We start from the raw sequence: 15,784 nt of genomic DNA on the forward strand, positions 1-15,784 counted from the left end.
TTCTTTTGGACTCTGCTCATTCTACTGACTGTTTAAGCCAGCTGGATGACGCCTGGCACAAGCCCCAGATGAATGACGACTTAGTCCTGTGGGAGGCGCCGTCTGATCTTTTCCCCTGTCCCTTGTATCGTTCTCCAGCTTTCCTGCTTGATTCTCCAGCTTTGCCATCTGCTTGGCAAAACTCAGGGAATGCGCGGCAGTCATTTGATTTATTGTGCTTTTCATGACAGTAACATCTTCCAAACATTCCACCCGGATAGCCAGGCATGACTTCCTTTGCCTAAACCCCTATTGTTGGGCTCTCATTAAATATGCTTTTCTCAGATGTCACTCCATCATATCCCGGAAGGTTATTTTCATGATTTTCCCTAGAACTGATGAACACTATTTGCCTTTTGACCTCCTCCTTTAGGAAATTAATAGTCATGTTTGCCACTGGGCAGTGCTCAGGAACTTGTTTATTTAAAAATGAGCTGAAAAGATCTTTATCTCAGAAGTGTGTGGCTTAAAAGAAAACTCAAGTAAAGAGACAGTCTAAAAGTTTAGCCGCAGAAGAATAGACGTGGAAAAGTGCAAGTAGATGAGTGGGCTGGCCAAGGCATTAATTGGTCAGCATGGTATTTTTCAGTTTTTTTCCAATGAGTTCAAAGAGTTTTCCTAGAAAGTGTATCACTGTACCCAGTAGTATCTAGTAAAAATAGTCAGGCTTCTAGATGTTACCTGGCACCTTCCACCTGTCCTCATGTGAGGTTCTTTGTCTCTCCTGCTTGACAGGAATGTAAATCAGAGTAGTATTTTCAGTTACTGTGGCTTCTCTTGAAGTGGGGGCTTTGGACTTTCTGCACCCCACCATCTTCTCATGAGAAGTGAGTTATTCCTTGAGCATAGCCTGGGAATTTGAGGAAGCGTCTCTTTTTTCATAAATGACAGTTTTGCTTTAGCATTGTACTCATGAGGACCCCCAGGAGCAAGACTAACCAATGCCATGTTTGTTTGACACAACTACCTTTGGAAATAACAGGAGTGGTCTTCACCGTTCAGTGTCAAAGCTTGTTTAACAGGGATTCTGGGGATACAAGCACTGCTCTGTGTAGAAACTATGGAGCTGGTTATTTCTCAAATGGAATAGAGAAGCAGAACCTGAGAGCAGTCTTCTTGACCTTGGAGCACGAAGGCGGTCTCCCTCGTTAGTCCTTACTGAAACTCAGAGTGTGTCCTAAGCGGTTAAGGATCTGTGTGTCCCTGGAGGCACAGAAACCAAAACGTGGCCTGCACCCCTTCCCTATGTCCCACGCATCAGAGGCTCTGGCCCTCCGCCTGTCACAGCTGCCCCATGCCTTTCCTTGGACGGAGCTGCTGTCTTCCCAGTGCTTCACCCCACAGGTCGGGGCTCCAGCCCACGCTCACAGCAGTCAGGATCCTGTGCCTAGCTGTCTTTTGGCACATCTATGAATCATTTCCTTTCCTGCCCATCTGCTGGTAATCCATCACTGAGAGGTGCTGTCTCTCATGACTCCTGGGCCTGTCTTCTCCCCAAACTGGGCAAGGCACCTCCAGGCGAGATCAAGTTTCAGGTTTTCTAGGCATTCTTGATTATATATGAGGGTAATTGGATCATTATAAAAAGGTGAAAACAGGTACAACTGTTACTACACTTGATCTTAGCCAAAAGGCTGAGAAGCGATCAACTGGTACTATATTTACTGAGAAGATGTAGAGGGCCCAGATCAGAACTCATGGTTGCCAGGGGCTTGGAGGGGGGATGGGAGAAATAGGTGAAAGGGGTTAAGAGGTACAGTCTTCCAGTTATAAAATAAATAAGACATGGACATGTAATGTACAGAATATGGAATATAGTCGATAATATGTCAACAACTTTGGTGACTCATGGTAACTAGACTTTTTGTGGAGATCATTTTGTACTATATATAAATATCAAATTTCTATGTTTTATACCTGAAATGAATACAGTATTGTAGGTCAATAATTCTTTGATTAAAAAAAAATAAATGCAGACCTTATTGTGATATAGTTGAGAGAATGTGCCATGGGCACATGGGCTTTGAAGACAGCCACATCTGATTTGAATTCTCATTCTGGATCCATCAGAGCTGGATGTCTTCAAATCAGTGAACTTTGTATTACTTAGTTTCCTCATTTGTCAAATGATCTCAGTAATAATGCCAAGGTCATAGACTTTTTTGTAGATAGTTCATGAACTATAATACGTGAAACTGCTTGAAGTGTAGATTTTTTTTTTTTAATTTTTTTTTTTCAACGTTTATTTATTTTTGGGACAGAGAGAGACAGAGCATGAACGGGGAAGGGGCAGAGAGAGAGGGAGACACAGAATTGGAAACAGGCTCCAGGCTCTGAGCCATCAGCCCAGAGCCCGACGCGGGGCTCGAACTCACAGACCGCAAGATCGTGACCTGGCTGAAGTCGGACGCTTAACCGACTGCGCCACCCAGGCGCCCCTGAAGTGTAGATTTTTGATCAACAACTGGGAATTTCTTTCCTTTCCCTGCAGTCTCCCTGTCTAGTTGCCTGTTACTTAAAAAAATTTTTTTTAATGTTTATTTTATTTTTGAGAGAGAGAATGAGCAAGCTACCATGAGCAGGGGAGGGGCAGAGAGAGAGGGAGACACAGGATCAGAAGCAGGCTCCAGGCTCTGAGCTGTCAGCACAGAGCCCAATGAAGGGCTTGAACTCATGAACCACAAGATTATGACCTGAGCCAAAGTTGGACACTCAACCGAGTGAGCCACCTAGGCACCCCGCTGCCTGTTACTTTAAAAACTGTGTGACCACCTCTATGTACCTTCCAAGGGCGGTCTTTCCCTCTGTATCTGTCTGATTTGACCTTGCTGTCTAATGGGCTGGATAATTACATGGTAGGAGTCCTCTCCACCATCAGGGAAGCAAAATGCCGCCGCCTTCTTCTTCTTCTTCTTCTTCTTCTTCTTCTTCTTCTTCTTCTTCTTCTTCTTCTTCTTTTTTATTATTTTTTTTTGTTAGTGCAAAAGCTCTGTGAAAGCAGAATAGCCAATAGCATGGTCAGTGTTTAGGGGGACAAAAGGAATCATCTGTTAATGAACAGTAAGTGATGCCCCTTTAGACAAGGGAAAACTTAATTAACAGCCCCCAACAACAACCCAGTGTCCAAAAACTCATGGTAAATTTCATTTTGTTCATTTTTAATTTCATTTTGTTTTTATTTCCACCAAATATGCGCTTCTGTAGCTGTCCTTACCCGATGGCCACCAACTTGGTGTCAGAGGGTTCATGTGCCTGTTAATTTGCTCACCTCATTTTGTTTTTATTCCTTTCCTTTTGGGAAATAGAATTTTTCCCCCCTTACGTGCATGTGTAGCTTTCTTCTTCTCTACTCAAAGACACCATATTTCCACTTTGTGTAAGTTACCATGTACTGTTTTTTCAAATATTGTTGTCTCTGCCATTGCAAACGCCATTGTCCTGTGAGTTTGTGAGTAAAGTGGCTTAGCCATCCAAACTCACATGTGGCTCTGTCCAAACGATTGACTACTATCATCTACGTCTAAGACATTTACGATGACGGATATATGAAAAACCAAATCCTCAACTCCTCTTCAATCTTAGAGAAATATTATAAAGGAAATTTACCTGGTAATTCTTCCTCTGCAAAAGGAAGTGGATGGCCCTCCTTCTTCCCCAGGACTAGGGGAAAAGCAACCATGATATCTGGGTGAGGAGAGAGCTTTATTTAGCAGGGTAGGAGAGAGATGTCAGCAGAAGTAGGGAATACACAGTGAGATGAATGTCTGCTCATATTCATGCCTGGTTTCTTGAACTTTTCAACTGCATGATGGTCTTTGCAGCTCACCACCCACAGTGTGGACCCACATCTCTCAGGTTGCTCCAAGGATTCTATTTAATGCAATTCAGTAAATATTTACAGAGTGCCTGCCCTGCAGCAGGGAGTGTCTGGGGTGCTGGGGATACAGCAGGGATTCAACTACCTGCAAAGACCCCTTCCTGCTGGACTTGCCCTTGCAGTGGAGTCCAGTCTAGGTAGGGTCTGAGAATGCCCCACCTTATCACTTGGCAGTCAACCATGCAAGGCCTGGACACAGTAAGTACAGTGAAGGGTTTTGTGGCCCTGTGTTCTTGCAGATGCCATTCCTCTTTGCTGGTCTAACTTTTGCTTAGCCATCAATATCCTTTCCAGAAAGCCTTCTTTGATCCCATCCAGGCTAACAAAGCTAGTCCCCTTCAGCGTTCCCTCAGTACACTCTGTACCCGTGTCACCAAACTTGCTATTGTGTTTATAGTTAACTGCTCTGGGGGTCTGTCTCTCCTATTAGAATGTGAGCCCCTTGAGGGGCACCTGGGTGGCTCAGTTGGTTAGGCGTCCGGCTTCAGCTCAGGTCATGATCTCGTGGCTTGTGAGTTCGAGTCCCTCGTTGGGCTCTGTGCTGACAGTTCAGAGCCTGGAGCCTGCTTCAGATTGTGTGTCTCCCTCTCTCTCTGCCCCTCCCCTACTCATGCTCTCTCTCTCTCTCTCTCTCTCTCTCTCTCTCTCAAAAAAGGAATAAACAATAAAAAGAAAAGAATGTGAGCTCCTTGAGAACAAGGATCTTGTCTTGATCTTCTTGTATCCTGGGCATTGGGCCTGGTGTGTTGGTATGTAGTATGTGCTCAATAAAAGTGAGAGCAATTGGATGAAGGAAGGAATGATGATCGGTGACATCAGACATCCACAGTATCCACGGTACCTGCTCTGCATCTGTAAAAGTTTCCAAAACTCACACAAAGGCCAAACGTTTCTGAGGCACTCTTCTTCATGACACCCAAGACCACTTTTGCATAGCCCTAGCTTCTGGACACTGAAAGGGAAGGATGTTGCCCAGTGTGATGGGTTGGGGCAGGGAGCACACTCTGCAAGAGAGACCTCAGTCATTATGTGTAAAACTATGTTCGCTGCTTGGACAAACCTAGGAGAGCAGACAGAGGTCCTGGGGGTGGGGTTGCTGAAAGCCAAAGCTCTCAGCTTTGGGAACTGGGAACAACAGCTAGCAGGAGGGAGGAGAGAACAGACCATGTAAACAACAATCAGTGGTACCAGCATCACCCCACCCACACAGGGCCACATCCCAGCAGAGAGCCTGATGTCACCAGGGCCTTGGGACAGAGGAGAAGGCTCACTGATGCTCAGTGTGCAGTGTAAAACAAGGCAGAGAATTTTCATCCCAGAAAGGTTTTCCTGAACATATCATGATTAAACTGATTTGTATTTAGTTGAAAATGTCTCTGCATTGGATAGTCCATTCGGCTCATCACGGAGCTGTCCAGCACCCGGGTTCAACGCCATGAACATGGCCAGGGTTGGAGAAGTTTAATTTGTGCAGCTTTTCATCCTGAAGGTCTCCTTCCCCATCCTGCCATCCTTGGACCCAACCCCAACCCAAGGAAAGGAAAAGAGACCATACAATGAGTCTGAGACCCCAGATCTCCAGAGGGCTTGCCAGGATATGAGGATGCCCATGTCATGGCACATGTGGCCGTGCACCTCGGGCGTCCTTCTCAGCTGTCTCCTTGGGGTTGGCTTTGCTTTTAATTGTGACATAGGAGCACCAGGGTGTTAATATCTAACTGTCCAGTTTAAGATGGAAACCCACAAGGGTGGCTAAAGGAGAACTTTCTCCAGTCACATGCTTGTGAGAAAATGTGCAGACCAGAGATGGGAGGTAACTCGAGTTTTGTATCTTTAAATATATGATACTCTGCACCTCGCCACCTGCCGATCTAATTACAGACACCTGCAGAAATCCAGGGCTTTAGCCCTTTGTGGTTTTGATCTAACCCAGAATATGCATTATTGTGAAGCATCTTCTTTATTGATACTTGATGTTTTTTGAAAGCAGAGACAGATTTTAATATTTGGCAATCCCTCCCCCCCCCCTTTTTGGTTCAATGAGAATGTATGCATTTATTTTTAATCATATATTTTCTGCTGCAAAAATAAGACATGTTTAATTAATAAAATTTAGAAACTACCAAAAAGGACATATGTTCTGCAAAATCACCCTCATATCTTTCACCATGGATAATGAGGTAATGTTTTAGGGCACAGACTTTCCTTTGTGAATATACATATGCGTTTGAAACAAAAATGGGATCATCTACTTTGTATCCCGTGTGTTCTAGATGCCTATTCAGGTCATTCGACCAATATTTATTCAAGGCCTACTATGTGCTGAACTCAGTTGTAGGCATGGTGGGTTACGTCTGGGAACCAAGCAGGCAAAAATTCCTCCTGACTTTGAGTTTTTCTCTGGTGGGAGAGTCAGACAGTGAAGAAGGTGAGCGTGGACAGTTCATGGGCCAAGCAGGGTTAAGTGATAGGAGGGAAGATAAAGCCGGGAAAGGGCCAGGAGTGCGGGCGTGTTGGCGGTAGGAGGGCTGGGAGTTTACCCAGTGCGGTCAGATGTGGTCAGAGAAGGTTCTGCTGAGAAAGTGATATTTGAGCAAAGACTTGGAGGAGTGGAGGAGCTCTGTGGCTCCCCACAGGATGGCTTCTAGGCGGAGGGCACCGCAAAAGCCCAGGCAAGCAGGACTGGCAGCCTGCGAGGCCCATAAAGGGATGTGAGGAGGGAGCAGAGTGTGAAAGAGGTGGGTAGAAGGTGAGGTCAAAGGTAATGAGCCAGGTGCTGTAGTTGCCAGAGGGGCAACGGGACTGGACAGCTTTCACGGCGTAGCTCTTGCTGATGGGATAGACAGTGGGGGATGGGCGTGGAAGCCAGGGGAGGGGAGGATGTCTGGAAAGTGTTGCTTTGGTGGGAGGGCGTCAGGGACGAGACTGAGCCACAAACCTCAGACCCCTCTGAGTAAAAAAGCAATTCAGAAAAGTGTGAAGACGTGCTAGGATTCGTTCACCAGTTCATTTCATTCACTTAAAAAAAAATATTATCAGAATATCACAATAGTGATACATGATTTTAAAACTGCTGTCCAGGGGAGCCTGGGTGGCTCAGTCAGTAAAGTGTCCGACTTCGGCTCGGGTCATGATCTTGCGGTTCGTGGGTTTGAGCCCCACATCGGGCTCTGTGCTGACAGCTCAGAGCCTGGAGCCTATTGTCTTCTCTCTCTGCCCCTCCCCTGCTTGCACTCTGTCTGTTTCTCTCTCTCAAAAATAAATAAACATTAAAAAGCCCTGCTATCTAAATACGTCTAAAATAACCATATACAATATACCATGTATAATACAGGCTCCAAGTGATTAGAGAGTACTGTCTTATTTGGCACATTTTTCCCTCAGTGAGTCATGTTAAAATGTTGGCACCTTAGGTTTGATAAAATACAGAATTATGAATAGAGCTTTAGTCCTGCTGAGACTTCTGTACAGAGTTGCCAAAATAGTTGGAGCAGACATCCCTTCATGTGTGACACAGTTGTGTTTGTAGTTAACTGCTTTGGGGTCTGTATCTCCTATTAGAATGTGAGCCCCTTGAGGAGCACCTGGGTGGCTCAGTTGGTTAGGCGTCCGGCTTCAGCTCAGGTCATGATCTCGTGGTTTGTGAGTTCGAGCCCCTCATTGGGCTCTGTGCTGACAGTTCAGAGCCTGGAGCCTGCTTCAGATTGTGTGTCTCCCTCTCTCTCTCTGCCCCTCCCCCACTCATGCTCTGTCTCTCTCTCTCTCTCTCTCTCTCTCTCCAAAAAAGGAATAAACAATAAAAAAAAAAAAAAAAAAAAGAATGTGAGCTCCTTGAGAACAAGGATCTTGTCTTGATCTTCTTGTATCCTTGGCATTGGCCCTGGTGTGTTGGTATGTAGTATGTACTCAATAAAAGTGAGAGCAATTGGATGAAGGAAGGAATGATGATCGGTGACATCAGACATCCACAGAATCCACAGTACCTGCTCTGCATCTGTAAAACTTTCCAAAACTCACACAAAGGCCAAACGTTTCTGAGGCACTCTTCTTCATGACACCCAAGACCACTTTTGCATAGCCCTAGCTTCTGGACACTGAAAGGGAAGGACGTTGCCCAGTGTGATGGGTTGGGGCAGGGAGCACACTCTGCAAGACAGCACACCTAGCATTCTGTTTAGGACTGGGGCAAATGCAGTCTCTCCTCCCGCCACTCTGTTGAAGCCCCCACCCCCAATCTCAGCAAGTCCCAGGGTGCGGGGCTTTCTGCAGGGACCTCTCTGGTCCTGCCATTTCTTATGGGTCCAGGATGCACTGAAAGCAATGTGATAGCCCTACCACGACCAAATAGCTCAACGGCCATACTCCATCTGACAATGACACAATCATCAGAGTTAGGACTCTAAGGGAAAATCTGGGATGTATGGTCACCGTGCCTACGTAATCACATGAGGTCATTAAAGAGCCAGTCTTGAGGCAGAGAAATACTGGCTTTCCTCCCTGAGATTCACACACTAGCCTGAAGCCTTTGGCTTCCTGGAATCTTAAATCAAACTCAAGGGGCGCCTGGGTGGCGCAGTCGGTTAAGCGTCCGACTTCAGCCAGGTCACGATCTCGCGGTCCGGGAGTTCGAGCCCCGCGTCGGGCTCTGGGCTGATGGCTCAGAGCCTGGAGCCTGTTTCCGATTCTGTGTCTCCCTCTCTCTCTGCCCCTCCCCCGTTCATGCTCTGTCTCTCTCTGTCCCAAAAATAAATAAACGTTGAAAAAAAAAAAAAATTAAAAAAAAATCAAACTCAAAAATCACTTGGCAAAATCTCTGAAATGCCAGGATCCCCCTAACCAGCTCTCGCACTTTCTCAACAATGGATGGGTATGTTGGACTGTTTACACGCTGTGAATTGAAACCTGCATTCTCAACTCCAGAGTCCCAGGTTCTGTGGTATCATTGGACCTATCTGGGTGGTCTGGGAGGCCCCGAGTTTAGGATAATGATACTGATTTTTGTTACATAGCAGCTTCACAGGCTTCAGGCAAGATCGTGCTGTTTGGGGGCGAGCCTGCAGTGACCACATGCAGCTGGGAGGCCTGCGGGGAGAAACCAGATTCCTGAGCAACTGTCCCCTCCTGAGTCCATGAGCTTTGCCTGCCTTCTGAACAGTTTACAAATGTCTCTGTGGAGCTCTGCCCTCACCCAGCCTTCCTCTCTGGGTTTGAGCTTTTCCTCCTAGTTTTCTTTTGATATATTTCCCCCTCTTTCCCTGGATTCATTTATTTAAGTTCCTTCCTTCCAGGGGTGCCTGGGTGGCTCAGTCGGTTAAGCAGCCGACTCTTGATCTCGGCTCAGGTTATGATCTTGAGATTTGTGAGTTCAGGCCCCGCGCTGGGCTTTGTGCTGACAGTGCAGAGCCTGCTTGGGATTCTCTCTCTCTCTCTCTCTCTCTCTCTGCCCCTCCCCTGCTCATGCTCGCTCTCCCTCTCACTCTCTCTTTCAAGATAAATAAATAAACTACAAGTTAAAAAAAAATTCCTTCCTTCTGGATCATATTTGTAGATTCATCATTATGAACAATTAGTGAGAAGGGGGCTTTTCAGACACTGGAGGTGTCTTACAGGGAAATGGTACTCTTAGGAGCTTTATGAAATCATCATTGTTTTTCCCCATTCTAGAGCTGTGAGTGGACATTATTTCTGAATCCACTTTTTCTCTACTTGTCTCTAGGTGATGTGCTTATCTTTGGCCTATAGTGGTACATTTATTTCTAAGAGTGTGATTAAGGGACAAATCATACAATTAATGGTGTTTATGTCCCTCCCTATAAATGAAAAATACATTTATTTTATAATGACTCATATGAAAAGGAGAAAGATCATTTCTATTATAACCCTTATAACCTCTACTCCTCACAAGGCTACTCTGTTATTTCAGACATGTGAGTCATTGGCTTAGAGTATTTAATTTTATGATTATTTGCCCTATCTGTTACCAAAAGGCATTGCAACCAAGATTCTGGAATTTAAAATAACGGGTTAACTTTGTGATTTCTGAAACAGAAACGTCTTTTGTTAGAGTACAGCATCACGGAAGTGAAGCCGCCTCCCCCTCCTGTATAAACTTCAAGTGCATGCCTGGTTTCTGTGTGTAAAGAATAGTGAATCTGGTGTTTATACTTACATGTGTACTGGACAGAACACGAATATCAGATGTAGGCCATGTGATCAGGGGTCATGAGCTGCAATTAACAGGACTTTTTTCTGTATGTGTATCCATTTGCAGGCAAAAAAATTAAAAGATGACACAAATTGTTTTGAGATGGGAAAAGATTCTCTACTTTTTGTTCCAAAGGCCACTTGGTTTTAATGTCTCTGCTACATCTTGTTAATGTTTTGTTTTGTTTTGTTTTGTTTTGTTTTTCATTTTAAGTAAAGCTCATCTTCCCTCAAAGAATGTATTGTGGAAAAACAGAGAGACCTGGCTACCCAATAATGAAATCCAGATTTCCTATCTGAAATGTTTCAGAAATTAATTTAGACCAAGGAGTCTTGTCCAAGGAATCAGTTTTATGTCAAATTCTAACCTATGAACCAGTCTCTAAATATGAATGCTCAATTAATGACAGTGTTGATTCTGGGATGTCAGTATCTGTTTAATGGTTAAAAAAAATCATAATTAATGACAAAACACAACGGATTACGTACGTAGTCTCGGATAACCCAGCATCCAGGCAGCAGTCCCACCCTTCGCGAATAAACATCAAAACAGAATCAGTTATTTTCACAAAGATCTGGGAAGATGGCTAGTAGAAGTGAAAATATTCCTCCTCATCTTTTTGGCAATGCTGCATTTTCTAATTTTTACCCGGAAGGCGGCGACAGTCCCTGCTGGGTATTCAGTCATCACACCCAGAGCCTAACAGCCCCCACTGACTTGCACGGTGGGGAGGGGGGCACCGTAATGGCTTTTTATCATGTTAGCATTTCCTTTGTCTGGTGCTAAATTAGCTCATTTCTTTCATGTTATGAAAATGCATGCTCTCAGATTATTTCTTTTTCTCTCCTGCCACTTTCCCATTGAGCTTTATGAAGAGTAAGATGCTCATAGCCTGTTTTCCACAGACCCTGGGTAGTATGTAGGTCACAAGTCTTCAGATGGAACGAGGACTCCATTTGGTGTTTATATCTTTGACAGCTGCATCATCATCTTGTATCAAATCCAGGCCCTCGGGGGAAGGAGTCTTCCTCCCCACAGATGGTGCTCAGAATTGGAGATCCCAGCCACAGTTGCTCAGAAATGTGAAGGAGCCATTTTCAAGTTGTCTGAGCTCGGGCTAAGAATCTTCTTCTTGCTGGGATGTGGCTGGGGTTTCCCATTAGTCTTGCCTCCTCCCAGAGGTCTAGCGATCACTGTCCTGGGCAGGATCTTTACCGGAAAACAGGTGTTTTCTGCTTTCTCTGAGCAGCGGTTTGAAGGTGCCTGGGTAGCACTGATCTCATCATTTGCTTAGGGCCGTGAATTCTGCTGCTTTGTAGGAAGAGCGTTGTCCAAGATTTCAAAGACAAACTAGACATTGTTCTTTGTCACACAGAGGCTGGTTGGAATGGGGGACTGTCACAAGCACCCAGTATTGTACAAAGTCGTACCAACATAAGGCGCTTTCTCTGCTAGGACTTCAGGGCATGGAGGGGTTAGGGGCTGTAGTTAATGCTCACAGGGTGTGTACGTATTGCACACTCAATTCAGTGACCTAGAGAGAATCTACTCCTTCTCTTGGCCAGAGAAGCCTCCTGGACAGGGCATATCCTTAGCACCCGTTTGAAGGAAGTTTCCTGCAACTCCCTTAATCTTGTGCCCAGCAGGCTTAGAAGATAGAAAAATGAGTTCTAAACACAAAATGCATTGTTGATGTTGAGAGTGTGCCTGATTTGACTTTCTTCCCCTTTTCCCTGTTACTATAAAATTTGGTTGAATGGGGATCATTCATTCAGTCACTTAGCAAGTATTTTCCAGGCACCTGCCCTATGTGAAGCATTGTGCTGGGGGTTGTGAAGGACACAGCCGTGAGCAGGACCAAGTCTTGCCCTCCAGGACCTCCAGTCCAATCAGGTGCATGGGGCATGTCCACCAATACCACAAGTACCACAGAGAGGAGCAAACAAAATATTACAGAGGCGCAGAGAAAGAAGCCATCACTTCTGCTTGGCGTTGAGCCAAGAAAAAATTTTCACAAAGTCTTTATAGGAACTTGAACATTTGGTGTCGGGGCATTCCAGCCACAAGGGCTGGGTGAGCAGATGCCTGTGTGGGAAGGCCGAGGAGTCATGGACGCCTGAGAAAGAACATGAACTTAACTTAGCGGGAAAAGGGGAGTCACTGCAGGCTTTGGGGCAGAGATGCATGGTCTAGAGCTGACAGGTGGTTAGGGCAGGTTGAAGTGGGGGCCTGACAGGCAGAGGGCTGAGACGGTGTGCCAGCTGTCCCCCAGGCTGGAGAACCTGAGGAAGACAGTGTGTGGGACTTACTCCTTGAGGTGCCTGTGAGGATGGAGAGGGGCGAAGTGAGGCTGTAGGGTGTGCTTCGGGCAGGACGAAGGCTGCCTTCTCTCTAATAAGAGGGAGGGATGATGCGGTGCCCATGGGGCAGTGCACTGAGGTTCCTGCGGGGTCTTCTGAGAAACTCACAGACTCAAGAGAGAGCTGGGTTAAACATCTGGGGGGCCCACAAGTGCAAAGCCACCTTGCAACAGGGCTTGCTTTTCAAACCAGCACTTCCCGATCTCCCTTCCTGCTCCTTGTCCTTTCTTCTCCAGCCACCAGTGTCTAGAAAGGGCACTAGGCCAAGTTAGAGGTCTCCACCATGAACTGGGATTGCCACATTTTTAATTACTTAAATGAGACCGCTTGCCACTTACAGTGACCAAAGGACTTCTTGTCACCTTCATCTCATGACCAGAAAAGTCAGGGGACCAGCCTGAGTTTTTACCCAGGGGTGGGAGCAGGTTTCAAAGGAAGACCAAAAAAGTTGTATTTCAGATTCACATGTGATCCGTCACAGTCAGAAGCCCTGGTGGGTGGTAGCCATTCACTTGTCAACTAGACTCTCCCCGTTCCTCCTTTCCTGGGTAGGTCATAATTAATCTGCACCCCAAGTACAAATAACTCAAACCACAATGTACTATCTCTGGGAAGAGAATGTGCCAGGGGACAGAATACTCAAGTTAAAGACAATGATCTTTCATTTCGAATGTCACATATTAGCAACCTAGGGCGGTGGACATCCTTGGTGGGAGATGGGGGAATGCAGGTAGAGGCTATGGGAGACTCCGGAGCTGTCAGCCTGGAGAAGTGGGTGGCCCTTAAAGATAACAGCCCCACATGCAGTGGACTTGGGACAACAAGAAGCCATATAGGACGTGGCTTAATCATTAACTACATCTTGCTCTATGGAGGCAAGCTCTGGGACTTTGAGCAGGCATCCTTTGAGGTCAACCAAGTAACATTTCAGACCTAAAAGGGAAAGACAGATATGCTTTAACCCAAGATCTGCTAAACCACCTCCACAGGGGGTTTCTGACAGCACTGAAGTATCCTTCATCCTTGGAGAAGCCAAATGGAACTAAATAAATCACAGCCTGCAATACTCATGATGGATCACATTCTACTGACCAGTGGCCCCATCATATTGTCCTGCTGTGCCCTGGGTGCTGCTGCATAACAACTCTTCCAACTGTTTCTTATTCAAACTCATTAATAACAAGAAGGGAGGAATGTTGACCTGTTTTATTCTCTGCCATTATTCAAATAGGCATCCTCCTGTTGAATTTGGAATTTAAATGATGGAAAATCATATTCTACACAATTAATCATTTTCCTAACCATTTTGTAAAAAGAATATATACAGGGTGCCTGGGTGGCTCAGTTGGTTAAGCATCTGACTCTTGATTTCGGCTCAGGTAATGATCTCAGAGTTTGTAGATTTGAGCCCCACATCAGGCTCTGCACCGTTGAAGCCTGCTTGGGATTTTCTCTCCCTCTCACTCTGCCCCTTCCTGGCTCGCTCTCTCTTTCTGTCTCTCAAAAATAAATAAGTAAACATTAAAAAAATTAATACGCATGCATGTGCACACACACATATATACACACACACATAGTTCACCTAGAGTAGATTCTTTTATACTAAAAAATACTTTAGGGCTACAGATTCAGAGGGGCACATGCACCCCAATGTTTACAGCAGCATCATCAACAATAGCCAAATTATAGAAAGAGCCCAAGTGTTGGGATGAATGGACAAAGAAGAAGTGGTATGTACGTATGGAATATTACTCAGCCATTAAAAAGAATGAAATCTTGCCATTTGCAATGATGTGGATGGAGCTAGACTGTATTATGCTAAGTGAAATAAGTCAATCAGAGAAAGACAAATATCATATGATTTCACTCATATGTGGAATTTAAGAAACAAAACAGATGAATATAGGGGAAGGAGGGGAAAAAAGAGAGAGGGAAGCAAACCGTAAGAAACTCTTAACTATAGAGAATAAACTGAGGGTTCCTGGAGGTGAGGTGGGAGGGGAGATTAGCTAGATGGGTGATGGGCATTACGGAGGGCACTTGTTATAATGAGCACTGGGTGTCATATGTAAGTGATGAATCACTAAATTCTACTCCTGAAACCAATATGATCATATATGTTAACTAACTAGAATTTAAATAAAAACTTGAAAGGAAAAAAATATTTTAGGCCTAATATATATAAATTGAAATCCATTAATACCAGGGTCAGTTTTATGCCTTTGATATGGACTGTGTTTATTTCTGATTGTGGTACACCAGCACATTTCCAAGGCTTCATACAGTGGTAAGGTTGTTTTTTATATTACAATAAGTATAACCAAGGTAATGTCATACTTTATGCCACAAACACCTTTTAATGACCCTCTAGAGCTTGAGTTCCTTGCTCTTAACTCCAGGATGATATCACAGTCAGAGATTTAATCAATAGACTTGCAGCAATCGATTTTTATTACCAGCTCTTCATAAAAGTTCCATGTCACTGTCCAAACATGGACTTACAGTCTAAATAACGTAATAGACACGCCCTGAGGAGCACCTATCCCCAAAGCCCACTGCACCACACCACGTCATAGAGCTAGGATTCAGCCCCATATGAACATTTGGATTCCAAGTTTGATTCAGTAGTAAATGTGCTTTTGATTGTCACTTTATACTGGATCTTAGTGGGGCCATCTTTTAAAATCTTCTAACTGTCTAATTCCTATTGCAAGAAAATTTTCCCTTTACAAATCCAGGAGTAGATACTAAGGGCTATTTACCAGATTATGGTGTCCTCAGTCTCTTAAATGTTTGGTTATTTAACTTGAAACTTTTCACATTTTTTAAGAAAAATCAGAAGCCCATTAAAGGGTATTAATTATGTTTGTATTTGCCAGAAAACACTCGAGGAAAGCAATGATTTTTTTTTAATGTAGAGCAAAATCAGTTGAATTTAAAAAGTCCTTTCCATAATTGAACTGAGTGCTTTCACAAAGTGCTTATCTTTAGGTTAGAGAGTCTTGTGTTCCTTTTATCCACATTCTTTGTATCTTCTGGCTCTCTTTGCCAAATATACTGTTCTACAAGAATCTCTGAGGATGTTCAAAAAGGTTATAGGTGTCTGGAAGTTTGGGCAGGGTCACACTGATGCAGGAATGACAGTGAACAATTTTTTATGGTTTCCTGTGAGTCCCATGAAGAGAAGTCACAACTGACAATCCAGCGAGTGAAATGTGACATGAAAGACCGGTGATGGCTGTTTCATTCTGTTTCTGCAGGGCAATTGGTATGGGAAAGATGAACGAGATGTTAGAAATGTCA

General features: G+C 44.6%; 1 protein-coding gene and 1 pseudogene across 4 annotated transcripts in view; one reads left to right on the plus strand and one right to left on the minus strand.

The window, feature by feature from the left end:
* ZDHHC14 (zinc finger DHHC-type palmitoyltransferase 14) overlaps positions 1-15,784 on the plus strand; it is a 335,282-nt gene that overhangs the window by 150,301 nt on the left and 169,197 nt on the right. The window lies entirely within an intron of this gene.
* On the minus strand, positions 1,601-1,685 carry LOC123610092 (annotated as a pseudogene).

Source organism: Leopardus geoffroyi, chromosome B2 (assembly GCF_018350155.1).
Source record: "Leopardus geoffroyi isolate Oge1 chromosome B2, O.geoffroyi_Oge1_pat1.0, whole genome shotgun sequence".
NCBI lineage: Eukaryota > Metazoa > Chordata > Mammalia > Carnivora > Felidae > Leopardus > Leopardus geoffroyi.